Raw genomic sequence first — 19,718 nt, 5'->3', positions numbered from 1 at the left:
TTGAGAGGAAATGTCTCTCAAGTGTTTGCACAGGGAATTATATTGGGATTGTGCCGGAGCAAGGCAGTGCAGCCCAGAGATATTTTTCTGCACCCTTCAGTTTGAAAATATAAGAGATTAAAAATCGTGCATCTACAAATTTCAAAAAATCTTGAATGTTTATAACAGTTAAATAGAAATAATTATTTTTTTTTTACGCCTAGTGAAGGCATGGCCTGTGCTCGACTTCCAATATGGACTGGAGGGCATGTGGCGAAGTGGTTCGCACTGGACTGCGGTGCTGAGGACCCGGGTTCGAATCCCAGCCCTGGGTCACTGTCGGTGTGGAGTTTGCACATTGTCCCCGTGTCTGCAGGGGTTTCTCACCCACAACCCAAAGATGTGCTGGTTAGGTCGATTGGCCATGCTAAATTGCCCCTTAATTGGAAAAGAAAAATAATTGGCTACTCTAGATTTATTTAAAAAAACATGGACTGTGCATTCCTGACGTGACTGTACATTCCATGACTTCCCCTTGAACGGGCATGCCTGGACGCTGCCTCTTTGAAGCATTTACACTTGTCATTGCTAAGAGTTCACTACAAACACAATCAATGAATTTTGACAGTGGGAAATTTGGCCAGTTGGATAACGAACTGGCTAACCGATAGAAGTCAGAGAGTGGTGGTGGATGGCAAATATTCAGCCTGGAGCCCAGTTACGAGTGGCGTACCACAGGGATAAGTTCTGGGTCCTCTGCTGTTTGTGATTTTCATTAATGACTTGGATGAGGGAGTTGAAGAGCGGGTCAGTAAGTTTGCAGACGATACGAAGATTGGTGGAGTTGTGGATAGTGAGGAGGGCTGTTGTCAGCTGCAAAGAGACATAGATAGGATGCAGAGCTGGGCTGAGAAGTGGCAGATGGAGTTTAACCCTGAAAAGTGTGAGGTTATAACATTTTGGAATGACAAATATGAATGCGGAATACAGGGTTAACGGTAGGGTTCTTGGCAATGTGGAGGAGCAGAGAGATCTTGGGGTCTATGTTCATAGATCTTTGAAAGTTGCCGCTCAAATGGATAGAGCTGTGAAGAAGGCCTATGGTGTGGCAGCGTTCATTAGCAGAGGGATTGAATTTAAGAGCCGTGAGATGATGATGCAGCTGTACAAAACCTTGGTACGGCCACATTTGGAGTACTGTGTGCAGTTCTGGTCGCCTCATTTTAGGAAGGATGTGGAAGCTTTGGAAAAGGTGCAAAGGAGATTTACCAGGATGTTGCCTGGAATGGAGAGTAGGTTTTACGAGGAAAGGTTGAGGGTGCTAGGCCTTTTCTCATTAGAACGGAGAAGGATGAAGGGAGGCTTGATAGAGGTTTATAAGATGATCAGGGGAATAGATAGAGTAGACAGTCAGACTTTTTCCCCGGGTGGAACAAACCATTACAAGGGGACATCAATTGAAGGTGAATGGTGGAAGATATAGGGGGGGGGGGATGTCAGAGGTAGGTTCTTTACCCAGAGAGTAGTGGGGGCATGGAATGCACTCCCTGTGGAAGTAGTTGAGTCGGAAACATTAGGGACCTTCAAGCGGCTATTGAATAGGTACATGGATTACGGTAGAATGATGGGGTGTAGATTGATTTGTTCTTAATCTAGGACAAATGTTCGGCACAACATCGTGGGCCGAAGGGCCTGTTCTGTGCTGTATTTTTCTATTTTCTATGATCTCAACTCCATTTGCAATTTAACAAAGAGAGCTGATGAGACCAATAATACACAAATCTGAAATCCACTATGCATCTCCGACAGTGATATCTTTGGACTCCCAAACCATACCAACTAAGACAATTACAGTTTTGGACATGTGACCAAATCCAGCTGGAATAAGTTTTGATCCAAAAACACAGAAAAGGCCAGGGCAGAGCACCGCAAGCCAGCAACTACGGAAAAGGCAGCGTCATCTTTATCTTTTAATAACTGAGAGGCTGTAAATTCTTTAAAATTGACTTCCAATCAGATTCCAAAACATTCAAGTCCATTCAAAGAAAATTGACCTCCTCATATAAAAACCATAGCTTTGCAATCTGATCATTTTTTTTTTAAAAGAGGGAATCCTGAAACAATTTGAATATCTGACCTCGGCTATTAGAATCCACATGAACTACAATCCACGAGTAGAAATTACTTATTTTTCTCCCAGGCTCACAATAATTGATCTCCGACAACAAGTCGAACATTTGAACTGTAAATTATTCTTTTGTAGAAGTGCACTATCTACTTTAATTGTATCCTTCTTGAGTGTTCCTGATGTAGTGTTCACTGCACTAATTTGGGGAGTGTGAGAGAATAAACAATTCTCTTTATTTAAACCCACAAAAGCCTGGTGCCGAAGCTTTAATATTGACCACGTGAAAGGGGACTTAGAAGCAGACATATCTACCTTTGCAAATAAAAACTACACTAATTGCTGACCATAAGGGAAGCGAATTGGGAGTTTCAGTTTATCCTCCTTAACTGTCTGTAACATTTTCAATTATTTTCCTTTAAGAAAATCTCTTTTTCCGAATCCTTTCACCAGCAAAGGAATCAAAAAAATCCCTGTAGTTGAGCAATGCTTCAGACGGTGCTGGATCATTATGGAAGTATGCAACTCCAAAAAGGAAATGGGACTCCAACAATATTTAGTGTTGACTTTACCTCATTGTCCAGCTCAGCGTTCGGGGAAATACGACACGCTTAAATATTTAATTACATCATGACTGCACAAAAACAATTCACACAATGAATGCTCGGGTTAAAATCTGACAGCACCTGGTAGCATTCAGCTGGAAAAACCACCAGAAAATTGTAGGAGCGTTGACTTCTGGTCAGGGTGTGGCATGTTCCCAGCTTTGAGACGCTATCTGATTCATCCCAGAGCACATTAGACACCAAGCTAGTCAATGAGGTTAAAAAAAACACACTTAACAGTAAATATTATTGGAGTTCCCTCTTCCTGTCAACTTAGACAAAATTTCCCTTAAGATCCACTGCCCTCCGAAGAAACATTCAATATTGCTTTAAAAAAAAATGATTCTACTGAAATGGATGTGGAAGGAGAGATACTGGAATTAAAATGTTGGTGTAAAAGTCCATAAATTGTGATCAATGCAAAGCACTAAGTTAAACTTGAGTGGTGTCTTCAAAAACTGTAGATAAAAATGAGTTAGCCTCGTGTCAGTAATTGGTAAAACCACGCCCATTGGTTGAAAAGTATCCTAAACGTTCTGAGGGTAAGAACAAAGGAGAAAAGAGGTGAGTTAGAGGCAATCGAGATTTACCAAAAAAAAAGGGGGGGGTCACTGCAAGGGCAGTTAGACCCTTCTCAAGAAGGTTTGGGGACAAGGGGCAGGATTTTACCGGCCCGCCCACCCATGGTCAAAGGACCTTTGAATGGACCATGAAATTCTTTGTCCTTCCCGTGACGATGCCTGCTGACCAGAACATTTACCCCAGGGTGTATTTTTAAGGGGTTAACTCACTTAAAATCATCCAGAGGCAAGTCCCCACAACACCTTTGTTATTAACCAAAGGCATGTTGCACTGATCAAACAAATTTAATCTGGTGCTGCCCTGTTACGTTGAAAGGGCAACAACCTAGGACTTGGCTCCTCCCTCTGCAACTGGATCTTCGACTTCCTGACCCATAGACCACAGTCAGTAAGGATAAAGAACACCACATCCATGATAGTCCTCAATACCGGGGCCCCGCAAGACTGCATACTTAGCCCGCTGTTATACTCCCTACACACACGTGGACTGTGCGGCACAATTCGGCTCCAACTCCATCTACAAGTCTGCTGATCACACGTCCTTGTTGGATCTCAAACAATGATGAGTCAGAGGGCAGGATTGAGACAGAAAACCTAGTGGCGTGGCGTACAAAAATAATCTCTCCCTCAGTGCCAGCAAAACTAAGGAGCTAGTCATCAACTCCAGAAAGTGAAGTATTGTGCACATCCCTGTCTGTATCAATGGTACGGAGGTTGACAGCTTCAAATTCCTAGGGGTGCACATCACCAACAATCTGTCCTGGTCCACCCACGTCGCTGCTACAACCAACAAAGTACAACAGCGTCTACACTCCCTCAGGAAACTAAGGAAATTCGGCATGTCCACATTGACTCTTAGCAATTTTTACAGATGCACCACAGAAAGCATCCTATCTGGCTGTAGAACAGCCTGGTATGGCAACTGCTCGGCCCAAGACTAAGAAACTTCAGAGAGTCGTGAACACAGCCCAGTCCATCTCGCACAAGCCCAGCACCCATCCACTGACTCTGTCGACACCTCCCGCTGCCTTGGGAAAGCAGGCAGCATAATCAAAGACCCCCCCCCCCCACCAGTCTTATTCTCTCTACCAACTACTCCCATCAGGCAAAAGATACAAAAGTCCGAGAACACGCACTAACAGATTCAAAAACAGCTTCTTCCCCGCTGTTACCAGACTCCTGAATGACCCTCTTATGGACTGAACTGATCTCTCCATACAGCTTTTCTACTGTTGTTAGCGCTATACTCCATATGCGTCACCCGATGTCTATGTATTTACATTGTGTATCTATCGTATGCCCTATGTTTTTCATGTATGGAACGATCTGCCTCAACTATGTGCAGAACAATACTTTTCACTGTACCTCGGTACACGTGACAATAAATCTAAATCTAATCTAAGGAGAAACTGTTTCCACAGGCATGGGAGCCTTAGTAGCCAACGGGATGGATTTAAGTCAATTGGCAAAGAGCCGGGGGAAAATGAAAATAATTCATTTTATTCAGCGAGCGATGATGATCTGGAATGTGCAGCTTGAATCAAGCAGCAGATTCAATACTAAGTTTCAAAGGGGGATTGGATGAATGCTTGAAAAGGAATATTTTGAGGGCAGCACGGTGGCCAAGTGGTTAGCATACGGTAGCATGGTGGTTAGCATCAATGCTTCACAGCTCCAGGGTCCCAGGTTCGATTCCCGGCTGGGTCACTGTCTGTGTGGAGTCTGCACGTCCTCCCCGTGTGCGCGTGGGTTTCCTCCGGGTGCTCCGGTTTCCTCCCACCGTCCAAAGATGTGCGGGTTAGGTGGATTGGCCATGCTAAATTGCCCGTAGTGTAAGGTTAATGGGGGGATTATTGGGTTACGGGTATACGGGTTACGTGGGTTTAAGTGGGGTGATCATTGTTCGGCACAACATCGAGGGCCGAAGGGCCTGTTCTGTGCTGTACTGTTCTATGTTCTATAACCGCCTCACGGCGCTGAGGTCCCAGGTTCGATCCCGGCTCTGGGTCACTGTGTGTGTGGAGTTTGCACATTCTCCCAGTTTCTGCGTGGGTTTCGCCCCCACAACCCAAAAATGTGCAGAGTAGGTGGATTGGCCACGCTAAATTGCCCCTTAATTGGAAAAAATAATTGGGTAATCTAAATTTATAAAAAAGAAAAAAAAGAAAAAAAAAAGAAAAGGAATATTTTGCAAGGCTGAGGGGGAGAGGGGGCAGCGGGACTAATTAGTTAGCCCCCTCAAAAGGCCAACACGTGAGAATAATGGCCTCTTCCTGTGCTCTCCAATTCTACTATTTGCTGTAATAGCACAAGGCTAAATCGCCGGCTTTGAAAGCAGACCAAGGCAGGCCAGCAGCACAGTTCAATTCCCATACCAGCCTCCCCGAACAGGTGCCAGAATGTGGCGACTAGGGGCTTTTCACAGTAACTTCATTTGAAGCCTACTTGTGACAATAAGTGATTTTCATTTCAATTCAGCTTTACAATTAATATATGACCTAATTTCACCACATTTTCCCCATTAAAAAAGTTGCAGTGCATGTGAAAAAGATACAAATATAAATCAATTCAGATCTGATTATATCCCTGTTATGGGTCCAGACCAGACCCACAATTTTGGTTAAGATCCCGGATTGGAACCAGACTATTTGTGCATTTGGTAAAACTGTTGAGGAAATGTTACTGCACCATAGGAATGATAACACTGGCCAACAGACAGCGTTTATATTAAAACAAAATTTACATTAGCAACAAAGAAATAGCTTTCATAGTTAAGAGTTACAACATCATAGCACTTGCTTCCCGAAACCTGCCTCTACATTCCAATTAAGCAACCCACATATTTCAAATACCACTAATGTGTAACCTTTTTTTTTAGAAACTTAGAGTACCCATTTTTTCCCCCCAATTAAGGGGCAATTTAGCATGGCCAACCACCTAGCCATGCAGATCTTTTGGGTTGTGGGGGTGAAACCCACACGGATGCAGCAACCCGGGGTCAGGATCAAACCCGGGTCCTCAACGCCTTAGGCAGCAGTGCTAACCACAACACCACCGTGCCGTCCTCTTATGTATAAAATTGATCACCAGGTTTTACTTGCTGATCTTGGTGCAGAGTCCTGGGAGAGAGAAACATTTTTTTAAGACAAAGCTAAAAAACTTCTGCTCGGCACAGAGCACTGGAAACAATTCCTTTGTCCAGACACACCTGGCCCCTCCCATTACGTTCACCAACTGCGTTCAAAAGCAGACAGATTTATTTTGTCTCGTTACAAGATGTGCCTCGATTTGTTTAGCCAGGCTCAAACTGTTACAACATTACATTAGCTGTATTGAACAGTTAAAATGGTTTTTAATATCTATTAGCGAAACACGTCCCCTGCACAAATCACTGATTATCTCACTTTTAAATCACAGCTCAGTAAGCATTCTCACCTAGGTTTTAACAATATTACTGCAAAAATACAAACTATGAAGTATGACAATTTGTCATATTCATCACACCCCAGAAGATACACAATCATATGGTTAGCTATCAGGTGTCGTGGGCATACTCCGAAACGCAAACCTACAACCTTTATAGGCTAGTAACATGCGTCCCAGATAATCTCTCGGGAACAGACCAAAAGATTTACCCAAGAAATGGAACTTATTCCATCGCCTCCACATATAAAAGATCCATGCAATAAACCGAAAAACTGGTAAGCAAAGGTCAAAGAGCAGAACAGGTTGGAAGAAAGCTAAAAGGGAGCAAAGGCAAGGCAACAAGAAGATTTATCATCCTCCGTCTCAAGCCTTGATGATAACTGGCCACAACGTAATTGCCATTTTGAGCATTGCCAACAACTTCTTCTGACTAAAATGCCATAATTAGCTTCTGTTTGTGAAAAACCTCAGCATAAACTTAATCCTGAAAATTAGTGCTGTTGCAATACGGACATGTCAATGCGTTTGTACTGTTTAGCAGCCAGCTGAGGCATTGCATATAATGTTTCTATATTTATTTATGAATTGGTGATTAAAAGATGAGAGAGCAAGAGGAAAAAGGCAATGGCAACAGGAGAGAGATGAACTGAACAGATTTGTTCAGATGATCCCCGTTTTGACAGGGGACTCAGTATACGGATAATTGGGGACAGGGCAGGAGAAGTGGGGGACGTGGTGTAATTGTTTGTTGTTCTTTCAGGGGGTATTTTGTGCGTCGATCCACACGGTTGTTTTAGAAATGTCAACATGATAAATTGTGAAAGTTACAAATGCTTCAATAAAATATTTTCTAAAAAAACAAAGCCCCATTTTGTCAGAGAAAATGTACAATGTGTTAAACGTGAAGTTGTAAAAGATTAACATATACTCAGCTGCAGCAGCCATTATCGAACTAACTTTACTTACCTCTCCCAATGGAGAAGGCAGTGTAATAAAATGCGCAACGATTTCAATATATTACACACATCGTGTGCCACAAATGCATCGCAGTACTTGTTGTTGCAATGGACAGTCCATTTGCAGTCAAGTTAGCGTCAGTTTGTTTTGGGCAAGGGGTTGAATCATAGCACTTGGAGCTTCCGCATCATTAATTTTAACAAGTTCCTGGCTCAAATTTTAAATATCAATAGCCAATCAGCATTAGCAATTTCACCAATTCTGACCAACCTTTTGGCCAGCTGTTCCAACATCTCCTCATGTGCCTCGGTATCAATTTTTGTTTGGTAACGCTCCTCTGCAGGGTCTTGGGACATTTTACTGTGTTAGAAGGTGCTATAAAGGTTGAAAAGGTTTTTAAGGATGGCAGGTGGCACAGTGGTTAGCACTGCTGCCTCACGGCACCAAGGGCCCAGGTTCAATTCTGACCTTGGGTGACTGTGCAGAGTTTGCACCTTCTCCTGTGTCTGTGTGGGTTTCCTCCGGGTGCTCCACTTTCCTCCCATTGGCCAAAGGTGTGCAGGTTAGGTGGGGTTGTGGAAATAGGACGGGGAAGTAGGTCTAGGTAGAGTGCTCTTTCGGAACGTCGGTGCAGACCTGATGGGCTGAATGGCCTCCTTCTGCACCGTAGGGATTCTACGATATAGATATGCAAATTCTTATTTTAAAACTTAGAGGAGCCAATTATTTTTCTTTTCCAATTAAGGGGCCAATCAACCTAACCAGCACATCTTTGGGTTGTGGGGGTAAAACCCACGCAGACATGGGGACAATGTGTAAACGCCACACGGACAGCAACCCAGGGTCGGGATTCGAACCCGGGTCCACGGAGCCGCAGTCCCAGTGCTAACCAGTGTGCCACATGCCACCCCTCATGCAAGCTTTATGACTAGTTTGTTCGTTAATATCAATGTCTGGCAACACTCATGAAGATTGGCTTTTCGAGAACAAACTTGTTAAGTTATCATAGGACCAAACACTAACACAATTTGCCACGTTCAAAGAAAAGGGGAAACAAAATGAATTGCCAGACAAAAATACTAATTGATCTCCCATAGTGCTGCATGTGGGGTCAGGATCAAGTGTAATCTTCTTGCGAAGTAGGGTTAGAGGTTAGAAGAGTGGTAAATGAACGGGGGAGGGGGGTGAAAAATCATAAACTTTAGTTCCTACCTTAAGATTATACATTTTGCCCTCCCATTTTCTTTATTGATTCCTATGTTAATGATTATAATGGGAACGCTATGTACACTTTTTTATATTTACACACTTCCACACCACAAATCGTAGTGAAGTGTCTTTAGTGAGTGTTTTTTTTCATAATCCAAATATATCCCTGATAAAACAGTCAAAAGAATTTCTAATGAAAATAACTGACAGGATTGACTAAGTTTGATACATTCTCCAAGTAAATAATTATAAAGGTCAAATATGAAAGTTACATTAAATATAAACAGATTGCTTCTAACGTAAATCTTTGCATAAAATAGCAGAATCTTTTTGTATAAAGCAGCAAAATGTTTTCCACCAAAGTAATTAAGGCTAAACAGGCTGGCAAATCATTTCTTGCATTAACAACTGCGGCCTGAAGCATAAAATTGTAATATTGCAACCTTGTCCGAGAATGTAGAGGTCCAGCTCCAAAGGTCCGAGCGTTGCGCAGTTTCCCTGTGGCGCTCGATTGCAAAAATCAGAATAAATGTTTAAATGTGTGTGAGGGCCCCTCTCATTTTAATCAGTGTTGAGTCGCCTGGGCAATTAAGGAAAACGAGCATCTTTTGTTCCCAAGGCTTGAAAAGATTAAACAACACAAAGTGCAATTGACACGAGACAAAATAATTGAATTTGTGAAGCAGGAATTAAAATGGGAAAATGTTCTCCTCGAAAGACTAAAGTAATCCTGATCTTTAAAATAAAAACACAATTCAGTTTTTTTAAAAATATATTCATCTTGGCTGAGACACCATTTAGAGGGGGCAAAGATGGTCTTTGATCTACTGAGAAATTACCAATAGATTAACTTAATTAAGCAGAAGAAGACAACAAGATTACCAAAGCGATTGTAGACGATTAAGCAATGTGAACAACACTCTGAAGCATGGGTGAAAGTATCCACTTTTGGAGTTGACAACTAACATTTCCAAGTGAGAATGTTCTCAAAATGACTCCGTTCAAAAACACATTGCAAATAATCTTTGGGGTGACATGTGGCACAGTGGTTAGCATTGCTGCCGACGGCACTGAGGACCCGGGTTCGACTCCCGGCCCCGAGAAACTTTCCATGTGGAGTTTGCACACTCTCCGTATCAGCATGGGTCCCCCCCCCCCAACCCCCCCTCCCCCTCCCCCTCCCCCCCCCAACCCAAAGATGTGCACGGTAGGTGGATTGGCCACGCTAAATTGCTCCTTAATTGGAAAAAAAATAATTGGGTACTCTATTTTTTTTTTTAACTAACATTTCCAACTGCAAAAACATTTGGCAATAAACTCAAAGAAATGAACAAAACATAGAACATAGAACATAGAACATAGAACGATACAGCGCAGTACAGGCCCTTCGGCCCTCGATGTTGCACCGACATGGAAAAAATCTAAAGGCCATCTAACCTACACTATGCCCTTATCATCCATATGCTTATCCAATAAATTTTTAAATGCCCTCAATGTTGGCATGTTCACTACTGTTGCAGGTAGGGCATTCCACGGCCTCACCACTCTTTGCGTAAAAAACCCACCTCTGACCTCTGTCCTATATCTATTACCCCTCAATTTAAGGCTATGTCCCCTCGTGCTAGCCACCTCCATCCGCGGGAGAAGGCTCTCGCTGTCCACCCTATCTAACCCTCTGATCATTTTGTATGCCTCTATTAAGTCACCTCTTAACCTTCTTCTCTCTAACGAAAACAACCTCAAGTCCATCAGCCTTTCCTCATAAGATTTTCCCTCCATACCAGGCAACATCCTGGTAAATCTCCTCTGCACCCGTTCCAAAGCTTCCACGTCCTTCCTATAATGAGGCGACCAGAACTGTACGCAATACTCCAAATGCGGCCGTACTAGAGTTTTGTACAACTGCAACATGACCTCATGGCTCCGGAACTCAATCCCTCTACCAATAAAGGCCAACACACCATAGGCCTTCTTCACAACCCTATCAACCTGGGTGGCAACTTTCAGGGATCTATGTACATGGACACCGAGATCCCTCTGCTCATCCACACTACCAAGAATTTTACCATTAGCCAAATATTCCGCATTTCTGTTATTCTTTCCAAAGTGAATCACCTCACACTTCTCCACATTAAACTCCATTTGCCACCTCTCAGCCCAGCTCTGCAGCTTATCTATGTCCCTCTGTAACCTGCAACATCCTTCCGCACTGTCTACAACTCCACCGACTTTAGTGTCGTCTGCAAATTTACTCACCCATCCTTCTGCGCCCTCCTCTAGGTCATTTATAAAAATGACAAACAGCAACGGCCCCAGAACAGATCCTTGTGGTACGCCACTCGTAACTGAACTCCATTCTGAACATTTCCCATCAACTACCACTCTCTGTCTTCTTTCAACTAGCCAATTTCTGATCCACATCTCTAAATCACCCTCAATCCCCAGCCTCCGTATTTTCTGCAATAGACGACCGTGGGGAACCTTATCAAACGCTTTACTGAAATCCATATACACCACATCAACTGCTCTACCCTCGTCTACCTGTTCAGTCACCTTCTCAAAGAACTCGATAAGGTTTGTGAGGCATGACCTACCCTTCACAAAACCATGCTGACTGTCCCTAATCATATTATTCCTATCTAGATGATTATAAATCGTATCTTTTATAATCCTCTCCAAGACTTTACCCACCACAGACGTTAGGCTCACCGGCCTATAGTTACCGGGGTTATCTCTACTCCCCTTCTTGAACAAAGGGACCACATTTGCTATCCTCCAGTCCTCTGGCACTATTCCTGTAGCCAATGATGACCTAAAAATCAAAGCCAAAGGCTCAGCAATCTCTTCCCTGGCTTCCCAGAGAATCCTAGGATAAATCCCATCCGGCCCCGGGGACTTATCTATTTTCACCTTGTCCAGAATTGCCAACACTTCTTCCCTACGCACCTCAATGCCATCTATTCTAATAGCCTGGGTCTCAGCATTCTCCTCCACAATATTATCTTTTTCTTGAGTGAATACTGACGAAAAGTATTCATTTAGTATCTCGCTTATCTCCTCAGCCTCCACACACAACTTCCCACCACTGTCCTTGACTGGCCCTACTCTTACCCTAGTCATTCTTTTATTCCTGACATACCTATAGAAAGCTTTTGGGTTTTCCTTGATCCTACCTGCCAAAGACTTCTCATGTCCCCTCCTTGCTCGTCTCAGCTCTCTCTTTAGATCCTTCCTCGCTTCCTTGTAAATATCAAGCGCCCCAACTGAAACTTCACGCCTCATCTTCACATAGGCCTCCTTCTTCCTCTTAACAAGAGATTCCACTTCTTTGGTAAACCACGGTTCCCTCGCTCGACCCCTTCCTCCCTGCCTGACTGGTACGTACTTATCAAGAACATGCAATAGCTGTTCCTTGAACAAGCTCCACATATCCAGTGTGCCCAACCCTTGCAGCCTACTTCTCCAACCAACACATCCTAAGTCATGTCTAATGGCATCATAATTGCCCTTCCCCCAGCTATAACTCTTGCCCTGCGGGGTATACTTATCCCTTTCCATCACTAACGTAAAGGTCACCGAATTGTGGTCACTGTTTCCAAAGTGCTCACCTACCTCCAGATCTAGCACCTGGCCTGGTTCATTACCCAAAACCAAATCCAATGTGGCCTCGCCTCTTGTTGGCCTGTCAACATATTGTGTCAGGAAACCCTCCTGCACACATTGTACAAAGAATGACCCATCTAATGTACTCGAACTATATCTTTTCCAGTCAATATTTGGAAAGTTAAAGTCTCCCATAACAACTACCCTGTTACTTTCGCTCTTTTCCAGAATCATCTTCGCCATCCTTTCCTAGGATGTGGGTTTTTTTAAAAAAAACCTCAGATCTAATCAAATCTTCACGATGATGTAATGTATTACTGCACAGAATTCAAAGGATTTATCAACAGCTTGCCACCAAACTTCATTTGTTACTTCTAATATCCCCCCCCCCCCCCCCGCTGCCTATTCCACCATACACAGTTCCCACAGCCCTCCCTCATTCACATAATCCATTAACACGGAATCATGCTCAACAATCAGTCCTGTTCTGCCAATTCTCTAGTATCTCCCTCCCAGAATATCGGAATTCCCCAACCCCCACCAGGTCAGAGAATCGGCGCCGTTGGCACCGGTGTGGTCGGTGCGTCGCCGGTCAGGGTATGAGCCTATTCTCCGGCCCGAATGGGCCAAGCAGCCGTCGAAAAAAATCCGAGTCCCGCCGGCGCCGTCTAACATCCTCTGAGCCGGCGGGACCTCAGCGTTGATGGGTCCAGGGGTGGCCTGTGGTGGGGTGGGGGTGGGGGGAGGTCCGACCCCGGGGGGGGCCTACATAGTGGCCTGGCCCGCGATCGGGGCCCAACGATCAGCAGACCGGCCTCCATGGCTAGGGGCCTCCTTTCCTCCGCGCCGGCTCCTGTTGTCCTGCACCATTTGGCATTGGGGCCAGCGCGGGAAAGACGACCACTGCGCATACACTGGTTGACGCCGGCCCAACTGTGCATGCGCAGAACGCGCGGCGCCGGGTTCACGCCGGGATCAGCAGCCCCCTGTGGGCCGGAGAACGGGGTCCCAGAACGGGCGCCGACGCCGGAGTAAAACACTCCCGTTTTTACGCCAGCGTAGACACATAGCCGCCCGATGGGAGAATCCCGCCCCATATTTCTGACTTCAATTCCCGGCATTGTTCCACACAGACATGGGGAGAATATGCAAACTCCACACAGACAGTGACCCAGAGCCGGGATTGAACCTGGGACCTCGCCGCCGTGAGACAGCAGTGCTACTCACTGTGCCACGGTGCTGCCCAATTACACTAGAATATAGATGGTATGAGTGAAATGGGTTAAGAGGAGGCAAACAGAACTCATTGCAAGTATTTAATTGTGTTAAGTACAATAGCGGTGATTATAGTCTGAATAGATAACAAACTGTGCAAAAGTAGGAGGATTTGAAGATGCAGTTTCATAGGATATTAGAAATTATAGGAAATTAAGAGGCAACCTAATTGAAATGTTTGGAGTCGTAGTCATAAGAGTTTTACAGCACAGAAAGAGGCCGTTCAGCCCATCGTGTCTGCACCGACCATCAAACACCTATCTATTATAATTCCATTCTCAAATCTTGTATGCTCTCCACTTGCCTGGACGAGTGCAGCTCCAACAACACTCAAAGCAGCTCAACACCATCCAGGACAAAGCAGCCCACTTGATTTCTCCCCCTTCCACAAACATTCAAACCTTCTACCATTAGCCAACAGCGGCAGCCATGCATGCCATCTAACGAGATGTACTGCAGTAACTCACCAAGGTTCCTGAGACAGCACCTTCCAAACCCACAAACACTACCATCTAAAAGGACAAGAGCGGCAGATACCTGGGAACCCCACCACCTGGAGGTTCCCCTCCAAGTCACTCACCACTCTGACTTGGAAATATAGATCACCGTTTCTTCACTGTCACTGGGGCAAAATCCTGGAACTCCCTCCCTAACAGCACAGTGGGTACTCTTTAAAAAAAAAACAATAAGCGATTTTTCTTCTTTCTTTTTTTTCAGAACTAAAAAAAAAGAAAGAAGAAAAATCGATTATTGTCACGAGTAGGCTTCAATGAAGTTACTGTGAAAACCCCTCATCGCCACATTCCGGCACCTGTTCGGGGAGGCTGGTACGGGAATTGAACCGTGCTGCTGGCCTGTCTTAGCCTGCTTTTAAAACCAGCTATTGAGCCCAGTGAGCTAAACCAGCCTCGAACTACGTGGCGCAACCTTAAAATTAGATCTAGTCCGTTCAAGAATAGTGTGGGAAAGCGCTTCTTACACAGGGAGTGGAAATCCAGAATTCTTGATCTGCAAAATGCTATTAAGGCTTGCGGGGGCGGGGGCGGGGGCGGGGGGGGGGGGGGGGGGGGGTTCAACTGAACACCTGAAAACTGGGATTGACAGATTTTCAATGAAGGTTATGGAACCAAAATGGGTCGATAGAATTACAGATCAGTCATCATCTAATTGAATAGCCAGAGGCTCGAGAGACAGAGTTTCCACCTCACTTTAATTAGCTGTTTTAAAAAAAAAACAGCCTTAAATCTAGGTTATTTTCCTCAAGTGGGACGGCACAGGTGGCACACTGGTTAGCACTGCTGCCTCACAGCGCCAGGGACCCGGGCTCAGGGAGTTCTCCCTGTGTCCGAGTGGGTTTCCTCCGGGCGCTCCGGTTTCCTCCTGCAGTCTAACGTTGTGCAAGTTACAGGGATAGGGTGGGGGAAGTGGGCCTAGGTAGTGCTCGGAGGGCTGGCGCAGGCTCGATAGGCCGAATGGCCTCTTTCTGCACTGTCGTGATTCTATGGAATATAAAAGCCAGGGGGTAATGATAAATTTATATAAACCTGAGAGTATGGCATGCATTTTTGGATTCCCTGTGAGATGGCGGCTTTCAAGAAGGCACTGCATAAATTGCCTAGAACACTTCCCAATGTGAGCAAACAAGAATGTAAAGACAGACCAAGGCCTTTTTCATTAGAATACAGACATGGTAAAAGTGTTTAATAAATATTAAAATCGCTTCTGGGCCTTTTGGCTAAGATCAAGTGTAGTATTTGCTCTGCCTTTTGGTCAGATCTGGTCTGTCTCTCTTGTGGGGGCTCAATTTGAGTTGGTTTTTGGAGCAGGCAAGGAGCTGGATTAGGGGTTTGCCCCTGTCCACACTCTTGAGCTCTGGCTTTGTAACACAGAAAAAGTAATTTTAAAAATAAATAAATAAATAAATATTAAAAGTAGAGGACAGTATAAATGGATTTGAAATAAAAGAGAAAATGCTGGAAATACACAGCGGTCAGGTGGCATCTGTGAAGTGAAACAGAGGTAACATTTGTCTGAAGGATCTTTTAATCTTTTGGGTCACTCCATTTCATTCTGCGTCGATGCGGAGCATTTCCTGGTTCATTAAATCGTTTTTAATTTCAGATTTCCAGCATTTCCTTTTGTAAAGATAGGGGGCGGGAATCTCTCAGCCCCAGGGCCAGGCCGGAGAATCCCCACGACCGGCGCCAATCACGCCACGCCGCCCTGACGCCGGCCCGCCATTCTCCGCAGAGTGGAGAATCGGTGCCATTGCCATTGTTGTGGTTGGCACGGCGCTGGTCGGGGGCCGCTCTACGCGGCCAGCCCGCCGATTCTCAGCCCAGAATGGGCCAAGCGGCCATTGTAAAAACGCCGAGTCCCGCCGGCTGACAGCAGGTGTAAATTATTGATGGTGGGTGTAAATTTGGGAGAAAATGTGAAAGAGAAGAATAAAAAAAAATTTTTTTTTTTTTTAATATTTAAGAATAAAATGAATTGATTGGCAGATGGCATAAAAAAGGAAGGATGAAAAGACATTGGGACAGACTGGGCAAATGCGATTATATTTATTGCTAAGATGGTCGATCCTAACACAGACTGAATTGGGCTGAATGGACCATTTCTATGTTGCAACTTCCATGGATTTTATTGGAATATAGCTTCTCAGTGAACAATTCGTACAGAAAATTATCTGAAAGAATAAGACATTCCAATGGTGCAAGCAGCTGTTAGTCAATTCTCAAATTTGTTTATGCTTGACCACCATTGCAACTTACAAGTAGCTTTTTACGCCACCCATGTATTATATTCACATGTAGAATTACCTTCAATTTGAACAAAACGAAGACACAGCGTCAATCAGAAATGTTTGCACTTCACTTCCAAGATTACCACTTGTGCTAAAAAGCTTTCGCCATGCATTCCTTTAGGCAACCACATTCCGTGAACTGGAAGAACGGAAGTAATGTCCACTCCACTGCATTGCATCAAATCGATGGAACTAAAACCATTACAGAACCATGAACAATGGCACTTGTTCCTTCTCTGTTACTGGGTCAAAATCCTGATTCTCCCAGGGTGAGTGTTCCCACAATACATGGACTGCGGCGGTTCAAGGACGCACTTCACCACTACCTTACGTACATGGATAACATAGGTATGAGGCGCAGAAGTAGGCCATTCAGCCCTTCGAGCCTGCTCTGCCATTCAATAAGATCATGGCTGGTCTCTTCCTGGTCTCAAATCCACCTCCTCACCTGTTTCCCATACCCCTTTAACCTGCTTTTTTTTTAAATCAGAAATATATCTATCTCCTTCTTGAAACCATTTAAAGATTCCGACTCCATCACCTTGTGGGGCAGCGAGTTTCACAAATTCTCTACCCTCTGCCAGGAGCAATTTCTCCTCATCGCAGTTCTAAATTTACCTCCCAATCTATATCTGTGACCTCTCGTTCTAGATTGCCACACAAGGGGGAACACATTTTATCAATCCCTCTTAGTACTTTATATACCTCGATTAGATCCCCTTTCTTCCTTCTAATCTCCAGCGAGTAGAAGCCCAAGCTCTTTAACCTCTCTTCATAGGTCAACCCTTTCACCCCTGGAATCAATCTGGTGAACTGGCGTGAAATGGACATGGTCCCACACGACAGGACCTGCTGCGCGGCCGTCTAGTTGAGGCCTCTGTAAGGCTCCGCCATGGCTGACGCGGCGAAGAAACCCCCTGCGCATGCGCAAGAACAAGCTAGCGGTTCTGCGCATGCGCAGGAGACCACACCGGCCCTTCGCCGCTGGTTGGCACAGCGCCAACCCCTCCAGCGCCGGCCTAGCCCCCGGAAGTGCGGAGGATTCCAACGTGTTCGCGCCAGTCCATCCCGCCTAATGTCTACAATTGTACAACAAAACTACAGCAGCCTGCCACTGAAGGTCGGAAATAAATTAATGTAACATCGCAAGTGAGTGTACATATCCATTGCATTTGATAAGGTTCCCCACGGTAGGCTATTGCAGAAAATAAGGAAGTATGGAATTGAAGGTGATTTAGCGGTTTGGATCAGTAATTGGCTAGCTGAAAGAAGACAGAGGGTGGTGGTTGATGGCAAATGTTCATCCTGGAGTTCAGTTACTAGTGGTGTACCGCAAGGATCTGTTTTGGGGCCACTGCTGTTTATCATTTTTATAAATGACCTGGAAGAGGGTGTAGAAGGATGGGTTAGTAAATTTGCAGATGACACGAAGGTCGGTGGAGTTGTGGATAGTGCTGAAGGATGTTATAGGATACAGAGGGACATAGATAAGCTGCAGAGCTGGGCTGAGAGGTGGCAGATGGAGTTTAATGCGGAAAAGTGTGAGGTGGTTCACTTTGGAAGGAGTAACAGGAATGCGGAGTACTGGACTAATGGCAAGATTCTTGGTAGTGTAGATGAACAGAGAGATCTCGGCATCCAGGTACATAAATCCCTGAAAGTTGCCACCCAGGTTAATAGGGCTGTTAAGAAGGCATATGGTGTGCTAGCCTTTATAAGCAGGGGGATTGAGTTTCGGAACCACAAGGTCATGCTGCAGCTGTACATAACTCTGGTGCGGCCGCACCTGGAGTACTGCATGCAGTTCTGGTCACCACATTATAGGAAGGATGTGGAAGCTTTGGAAAGGGTTCAGAGGAGATTTACTAGGATGTTGCCTGGTATGGAGGGAAGGTCTTACGAGGAAAGGCTCAGGGAATTGAGGTTGTTTTCGTTAGAGAGGAGAAGGCTGAGAGGTGACTTAATAGAGACATATAAGATAGTCAGAGGGTTAGATAGGGTGGACAGTGAGAGTCTTTTTCCTCGGATGGTGATGACCAACACGAGGGGACATAGCTTTAAATTGAGGGGTGGTAGATATAGGACAGATGTCAGAGGCAGTTTCTTTACTCGGAGAGTAGTAGGGGTGTGGAACGCCCTGCCTGCAACAGTAGTAGACTCGCCAACTTTAAGGGCATTTAAGTGGTCACTGGATAGACATATGGATGAAAATGGAATAGTGTAGGTCAGATAGGCTTCAGATGGTTTCACAGGTCGGCGCAACATCGAGGTCCGAAGGGCCCGTACTGCGCTGTAGTGTTCTATGTTCTATGTTCTATCATTTAAAAAACTAAATTCCACATTGTATCAGACATCAAAAAGGAGAGGTTTACAAAAATCAATTTCAACTTTAACTACCTTTTAACATGTCGTGAGACATGCTATGAAATAATTACATCTTTCACTGTTAACCCAAGGAACCCCAGGCATGTGTAAATGTTTTCCTCATTTCAACAGAAAGTAAAATTCAGATGAAAAATTGATATGAAGAGAGATACTCTCCCAATAGTAATCCCCCCTTCCCACCCCCCAATATTTCGAGGCCCCCTGCAGTAATATTTGACATCAACCCGCAGTTAGAAATGAATGTTTGCAGCAGTTTTGTTTGTAATAAAAAACGCAAAACAATAACATTTTTTACAGCTTTAGAAATCAGCAAACATACAAAAAGGGACAACGGTGAAGGATTGATTGCATATTCCACCAGATCAACCATTCAGCATCTTTAAATCTAAAATAATTCAACAATACAAACAGGGCAAATAATGCCCTTCTCTACGTTTAGCATGAGCTGGCATCCACATTGATGAACTCGCCTCTTTCAAGAGGATAAGAATGACTATGTTATCCATGACACCATCCAATAGTTCATCAAAGAACTCAGAAAGCACTGGGGTCCTGGGTCAGGGAAAAATAAACTTGCATGGGAATGCAGTGAGGACTGAGCTTTGAAATTGGTCCCTGAACGGAAAAGCATTGCCACCACTGGAATGATACTGTGACTGCTGCAGAAAGGAGAATGTGCAAGGGTGTCCAGCCAACCTGGATTCACACTAGGCTGCAATTAAACTTCAGATAATACGAAGTCAATGAAGGGAAGACTAGCTCCCGGA

The 19,718-nt window shown here is 44.6% G+C and overlaps 1 protein-coding gene and 1 non-coding gene across 2 annotated transcripts in view; one reads left to right on the top strand and one right to left on the bottom strand.

Moving 5' to 3' along the window:
* trak1a (trafficking protein, kinesin binding 1a) overlaps positions 1-19,718 on the bottom strand; it is a 226,082-nt gene that overhangs the window by 195,190 nt on the left and 11,174 nt on the right.
* Positions 15,476-15,663, top strand: LOC119966711. Its single transcript, XR_005460821.1, has one exon. It is a non-coding gene; the product is annotated as a U2 spliceosomal RNA (small nuclear RNA).

This window comes from Scyliorhinus canicula, chromosome 5 (genome assembly GCF_902713615.1).
Source record: "Scyliorhinus canicula chromosome 5, sScyCan1.1, whole genome shotgun sequence".
Classification (NCBI taxonomy): domain Eukaryota; kingdom Metazoa; phylum Chordata; class Chondrichthyes; order Carcharhiniformes; family Scyliorhinidae; genus Scyliorhinus; species Scyliorhinus canicula.
The sequence above is the reverse complement of the archived record's forward strand: the minus strand, read 5'-3'. Positions and strand labels throughout refer to the sequence as shown.